The sequence below is a fragment of the Aptenodytes forsteri genome, unplaced genomic scaffold, assembly GCF_000699145.1.
Source record: "Aptenodytes forsteri isolate BGI_AS27 unplaced genomic scaffold, ASM69914v1 Scaffold241, whole genome shotgun sequence".
Lineage (NCBI taxonomy): Eukaryota > Metazoa > Chordata > Aves > Sphenisciformes > Spheniscidae > Aptenodytes > Aptenodytes forsteri.
This window is the reverse complement of record NW_008795252.1, coordinates 1,208,876-1,215,357: the sequence shown is the minus strand read 5'-3', so window position 1 is coordinate 1,215,357 and position 6,482 is coordinate 1,208,876. Positions and strand designations below refer to the sequence as shown.

Here is a 6,482-nt window from a genome sequence, read left to right as displayed (position 1 = left end):
TTTTTTTTTTTTTTAAAATGGCTTGGTTTGTTAAAAAAAAAAAAAAAAATCACTAATTTATTAGTAAAATTAATTCAACAGTTCCCAAGCATATTAGAGACAATGAAAAGGCAGTATTTATGCTGGAGTTTAAACCAGCAGACTAAGGACTATCTTTTCATTCTCCCCCTGCCCCTCTGCTCTTGGATCTTGAACTGCTATTTGATATCAATTAAAGCTATTTCATGCTTCAGTGAATAGCAGGTTTGGTGGAACTATTCTGCCGACCAAGATTGCCTGCAAACTCAAGGCCTTTCTCTTCTCTGAAACCAACCTACAACAGAAAATAAGACTACAGACTGTTTTCCCCCGTGTGCAGCTGTGGAAAGTTGTTTTACAAGCTGCCAATGTTCTGCTCCAAAGCACAGTAAGTCTAAATCTGATAGTATAGGACTCTGTTGCTTTTAAAGGTAATTGGACAGAACTGCAGCAGCATAAACCTCAGGATTAGAAGCTGCTGCTTCCAAAGAACCAAGTAACAGCAAAAATATACTTGGCTAAATCTGTTCAGTTATTTAGTAAAATAAGACCGGAGGAAAATATCTATTCATGGCCCCAACATTTTTGCCTCAAAGTCTCTTGTTTTTAATTAGCTCCGTTAAAGCCAAAGCCACATTCTAGTGAAGTCCAGGAGAATCTCAGAGCAGAATATTCTAGGACTGAAGAAGGCCTTGATGCCTGTCTTTACTGGGACTATGACCTTGGGATGGATCTGGGTTGTCCAAATCCTGGAACGCTTCATATTCCAGGGCCTTGGCCCTGTAGCAGCCTGCCTAAGGGTCGATGCTAAGCTGTTTTGGTTTTCTTTTTTTTTTTAAGCAAGGAATTCCAGAAAGCTGGATAACCTGCACAGTATTTTATCCTAGAACAAAATGCCTGGCAATCCCCACGTCTCCCAGGCAGGTCTCAGCAGGAATGCCCAACAACCATAGATCCTCGAAGAACAGAACCCTTTCCTGAGGCAATGTGTTTAGGAAGACTTAAAAGGCTCCCCACTTCTGAGAGACTTTCAAGTCAAACCCCACTGCTTCTCTGTCACTGAGCTGTTAAGTCTGAAAATCCTGCTTCTGAGCTTCTGAGACCCAGCTCCAAGTGCATCCCTGGTGAGCCTGGAAGCTTTGAGAAGCCTTTTGGAGTTAGGGCTGTCTATGCTTCCAGATTCTTTACTGCCCCATAAGCACTTTGAATTATAAACCCTTGGAAAGGACTCTGTAAGGCAAGTGGAAGTCTAAATAACGTGTTGCCAAGATGATGCAGACTCCTGGAGGACATTGCAGCAATGAGACTAGTAAGTGTTCCATGAACAGCCACAGGCATCAGGGAACATACTCTGCTTTGGAAGGAGAGTGTTGGTGGGTGTTCCTGTTATTGGGAAATCCTGTTATTGGGATTTCCAGCCTGCGGGAAATCTGAAATATTTGATTTCATTTTCTTTTCAACTATGCTTAAATTTCAAGCAAAAACTCACGTCTTTCCCTTCCAAATACTGTTTTGCAAGAACTGGAAATATGTTTTTGGGGGGCATCTATATTCTCCTAAGAGACACTATGTATAGAGTTAAGTCTGGTTTTCACCAGAGGTACAGCCTGAATTCTTCTGTACTGGATTTAGGTATGTTTCCAACATCTCAGATTGTTTGTTTTAACAAATACTCCTCCAGGCTCTTTAAAGTCATCCAAAATACATAATCAGATAATCAAGAAACTTCTTTTAAAAAAAGCAAAGCTGGGCTGTTAGCCTGCATTACTAAACTCTCTAATTCAAAATACGTTGTAAGACCTAATGCAATTCTACTGTCAGGACAGTCCTGATTTATATTACTCTGTGCTAATAAAAGCATCTCCACAACAACCCAAGAGACACTACTGAGAAGGGGAAATCAATTTTCTTTTTTAGAAAATTAGCCAACAAGTCAGTGTGTCTGGTTCTTATAGAACGAAAGGGCTATTTACATGACATAAATTATTAGTTAAGACACGTAACACATGTTATTTGTATATAATGCACCTAAGTATGGATACTTTCACCTAACACAAAGAAAACGTTATGTGATATGGTGTAAACTGGAGACCACTTCCTGAGTTGTGAATTACTGACTGAGTGACTTTGGTCCATTTTGTGGGGTATGTACAAAATATGTGTTACATGACCATATCTAAAATCCTACTGGATTCATTTATTGTATAGGAGAGAAAACCAATGCATTTAGAGGTTTCCCACAAACTCACTTCAAGATCTGGAACAGATTAAATTAGCTACCTTCCCAATGCAACACCGTGCGAAATAATTCAGCGGGTTTGGTTTTTTTTTTAACCAAAAAGAAAGTTAAACACAAATAATGAATTCCTATATTCACAGTAAAAAAAAACCCAACACATACAACTTCCCCCGCCCACCAAAGGTGTACAAAAATTCCAAAATAAGGCAGTAATTTCATTTTCGAAACAGAATGGACATGTAAAGTGACAAATGCACAAAGACAATTTCTGCTGTATTAAGAGACTATAAGAAGTGCATTTCAATAGGTTCAACTTTCAGCTCTGCCTGAGACAGCATTCCTAAATCTGCAACCTCTTCACATAGTTACAAGTATGAAAATGTATAAAAGTACGATAAAAAATTAAATAAATTGAAAAAGCAGCTTGCTTAGGGTGAAGGCAACATTTCACTTTCTCCTCTGACAAACGAGAAATAAGAAAAGGTATGTCCACACGGGCCACTGAGTTTACCTGATTACAGGCTATTTTAAACCTCTTAACTGTTACTACTGACTCTGTCATTAGCTCTCCATGTCTGTTCCAGTGTGGAGTCAAACAGGTGAATTTAAGCTACTTTCAAGAGCTCAGTCAAACTTGCATGTTTGATTCTGCATTGATCTGCATAAGAAACATTTTAGCTAGAAAGTAGCACCTTCTTAAGCGGTGTTTTTATTAGCAAAGCTCATCTGATCAGTATTAAACTTTACCAGTGTGAATTTTATTTCAAGTTCTAAGTGGTTCAGGACTGAGAATAGTTTAAGCTTACTACTCAGTTTAAGCTTACTACTCTGGATATGCTCTCAAAGTTCTTAAGAGGGACTATAAACTAAGAGGTGGTTTAACAGCTTTCTGCTTTTCTGCTCTTAGCCATCATTTCCCATCTGGAATGTGGTAAGTGATGGGGTGAGTACCTGAAGAATAAAAGAAAGAGTGATTGTTCCTCAAATAAATGTACTATAACTTCCATTGCTTCCACAGAAAACCAGCTGACAAAGCCAACTTCAACAACTAAAACAAAGATGACCAATGTTTCACAGAAATAACGACTATTTACAGATGGAGAGGAGAGGAAGACAAAACACATTAAAAAGAATTTTCTAAGTTGATATTTCTCAAGCCAAAAAACACTCTTTACTAAGAGGAAAGGTAATCTTACACAGCTTAAAGTGTGCCAGAGGCAGGGAAGAAAACAATAGCACATATCTAATTTAGAAATTCTAAAATGTAAATAAAAAGTACAAACGTTATGGCTAAGATTCCCAATCAATATTCCTAAAAGATTAACTAAATAAAACAGCAAATAATTCACAGCAAACACTTTCTACTTTTACCTATGAACTGAGACAGTAAATTCAGTTTAACATTTCACATACAAATGTTGCCAAGAACTTTTGGCCACAAAATGGAAGTTCCCAAGAATCTGAAATCCCATTTTAATCCACCCTCCTACCTCCAAGTGTGCCTCACATCTCCTAAAAATAGTAAATGCACATACAAATACAAAAATATGACTATTTACTGCAAAAGACACACACACACAACCATTTTCTTTATTTTTCCTATTGTGAAGGCAGCAATTCAAGCGATAAAACATATGTGCTGCCTTCCATCGTGTCTTTATTAGTTTCAACAAAATTATAAATTTGAAAAACAACCAGACTTGCTCCTCCTTTAGCTCCAATGCTCTAAACACCACGTACTGTAACAGCTGTTCAAAAAGGCTGTACTGGAAGTTAAAGGCTCAGTGAATTCTCTGATATACTATGCACCGGAAAATGAGTCTGTCATAAAGAGTTATTTGTTATCTTATTATTGACAAAATCTTTTAAATGGTTAGACCGTGACTGTAAATTTTTGACACTGAATAAGCAAGTATTTGGTTGGAATCATTTAATAAAGAAGGCTGAAAGTCTAAATAGGAGGAAGATGCCTCGAGAGAACCCATTACTGAAAAAAATAATCTCTGCAGAAAGATATAAGTTCCCATAGTCGTTATTAAACATTAACAATTTTCTCTCTTTGTAATTTACACCAAAACAAAAAGTGTACAAAGACGGAAGAGAAATGCCCAGATGACAGCTGTCTTTGTGAGCGTACTTCAACCCCCTTACCCATGCCTCCTCTGAATCAGGCTTTACTCACCTGACCACAGGCTACCATATTACAGAAACAGCACTTCATTCAATGCACAGAAGGGAATTACTCAAGTAACGAGCAGATATTCAGTATTTGTTTTTTGATATTCAGTGTATAGCTCTATGCCTTATTTACTCTAAATTACACAAATGACACTAAAAAAAAAATAATTCCTCATTTTCTTTCTATCATACTAATCACGACTGTAGGCTATTTCCTAGCAAACAGTAACTAACTTCACTTCTCAACACCACCAGTGGGAAATGAGGATGCATTATTATACCTGTTGTGCAGGTGAAAAACTGAAATGCAAAAATATCCTGCCTTATTCCCTTAATGCTTTCCTACTCTTAAAAAAAAAATTATCATCTAATTTCTCTAGATGATTATCATCTTCCTTATATGACTCTTGCTCATTCTTTGAGCATTTTTCACACAATACTGAAAAGCACAAGAGTCTGGCAGACAAAAATTTAGTTATAAAATATTACAACAACTACCTCACAATGAAAAATGAGAAAGGCCACACAATGTTGCATCAGCCATTTCCTAGCTTTTGGATATTTAATTTTTTCAAAATGAATGTTATCTTAACAAGGCTTCTGGGAGGGGTAGAGTAGTTAAGTTTAATTTTTTAGGTATAAGAAAATCAGGGGGAAAAAACCCCCAACTTTCCATCACATGAGATGACGCTGACGTTGTCATGAACCATCAACAGGACTGGAACTTTAAAAGCCACCATACAGCCTCTTGCACCTTATGTTCTGTGTTAACTATATCATACTGGGGAATAAAACACCCAGTTTGTTCCCATATTTTGTATTTTCTGACTTCAGAGTAGTGGGGAGTCTCAGAAATTTTGCATGCTATTAAAGATTTCATAGAGAAAAAGATTTCATAGAGAATATGCTCTCCTGTGTGCAAATTCTGCCTATTTGCACCAAGTACAATCCTTTTGTACTATATCTCATTTCCCCAAACTTAGAATCATAGAATCATAGAATCATTGAGGTTGGAAAAGACCTCTAAGATCATCGAGTCCAACCATCAACCCAACACCACCATGCCCACTAAACCATGTCCCTAAGCACCTCATCTACTCGTCTTTTAAATACCTCCAGGGATGGGGACTCAACCACTTCCCTGGGCAGCCCGTTCCAATGTTTCACCACTCTTTCAGTAAAGAAATTTTTCCTCACGTCCAATCTAAACCTCCCCTGGCACAACTTGAGGCCATTTCCTCTCATCCTATCACTAGTTACTTGGGAGAAGAGACCAACACCCACCTCGCTACAACCTCCTTTCAGGTAGTTGTAGAGAGCGATGAGGTCTCCCCTCAGCCTCCTTTTCTCCAGGCTAAACAACCCCAGTTCCCTCAGCCGCTCCTCATAAGACTTGTTCTCCAGACCCTTCACCAGCTTCGTTGCCCTTCTCTGGACACGCTCCAGCACCTCAATGTCCTTCTTGTAGCGAGGGGCCCAAAACTGAACACAGTATTCGAGGTGCGGCCTCACCAGTGCTGAGTACAGGGGTACAATCACTTCCCCACTTTTATCAACATTATTTAGCCAGGTTCAAATTCCACTTCTCTTATCCAGGCAGATTCCCTGTTTCCCTAGATTTCCCTTAATCTACCAGTTCTCCTCATGCTTTTCCTACCACTTTCTTTTCAGGTTTGGGGGCTTTTTTTGCACAGTTAGTTCTATCCAACAGCACCTGTAGTCCCACGTCTTCTGCCCATATGCAACCCCCTCCTCGTACCGTATCTTCCCTCAGTCCCAGATTCAGTACAATTTTCCTGGTAATCCCAGCTACTCATTCCCCCAGCAAAATCCAATCTGTTTTTCTCCTCTGTGCTGGTTTTGGCTGGGATTGAGTTAATTTTCTTCATAGTAGCTAGTATGGGGCTACGTTTTGGATTTGTGCTGGAAACAGTGTGGATAACACAGGGATGTTTTAGCTGCTGCTGAGCAGTGCTGACACAGAGTCGAGGCCTTTTCTGCCTCTCACCCCACCAGCGAGTAGGCTGGGGGTGCACAAGAAGCTGGG

General features: G+C 38.9%; 1 protein-coding gene across 2 annotated transcripts in view; it reads right to left on the bottom strand.

The window, feature by feature from the left end:
• The window catches only part of ERC1 (ELKS/RAB6-interacting/CAST family member 1), a 310,968-nt gene that overhangs the window by 180,601 nt on the left and 123,885 nt on the right, over positions 1-6,482 (bottom strand). The gene's annotated exons all lie outside the window — the stretch shown is intronic.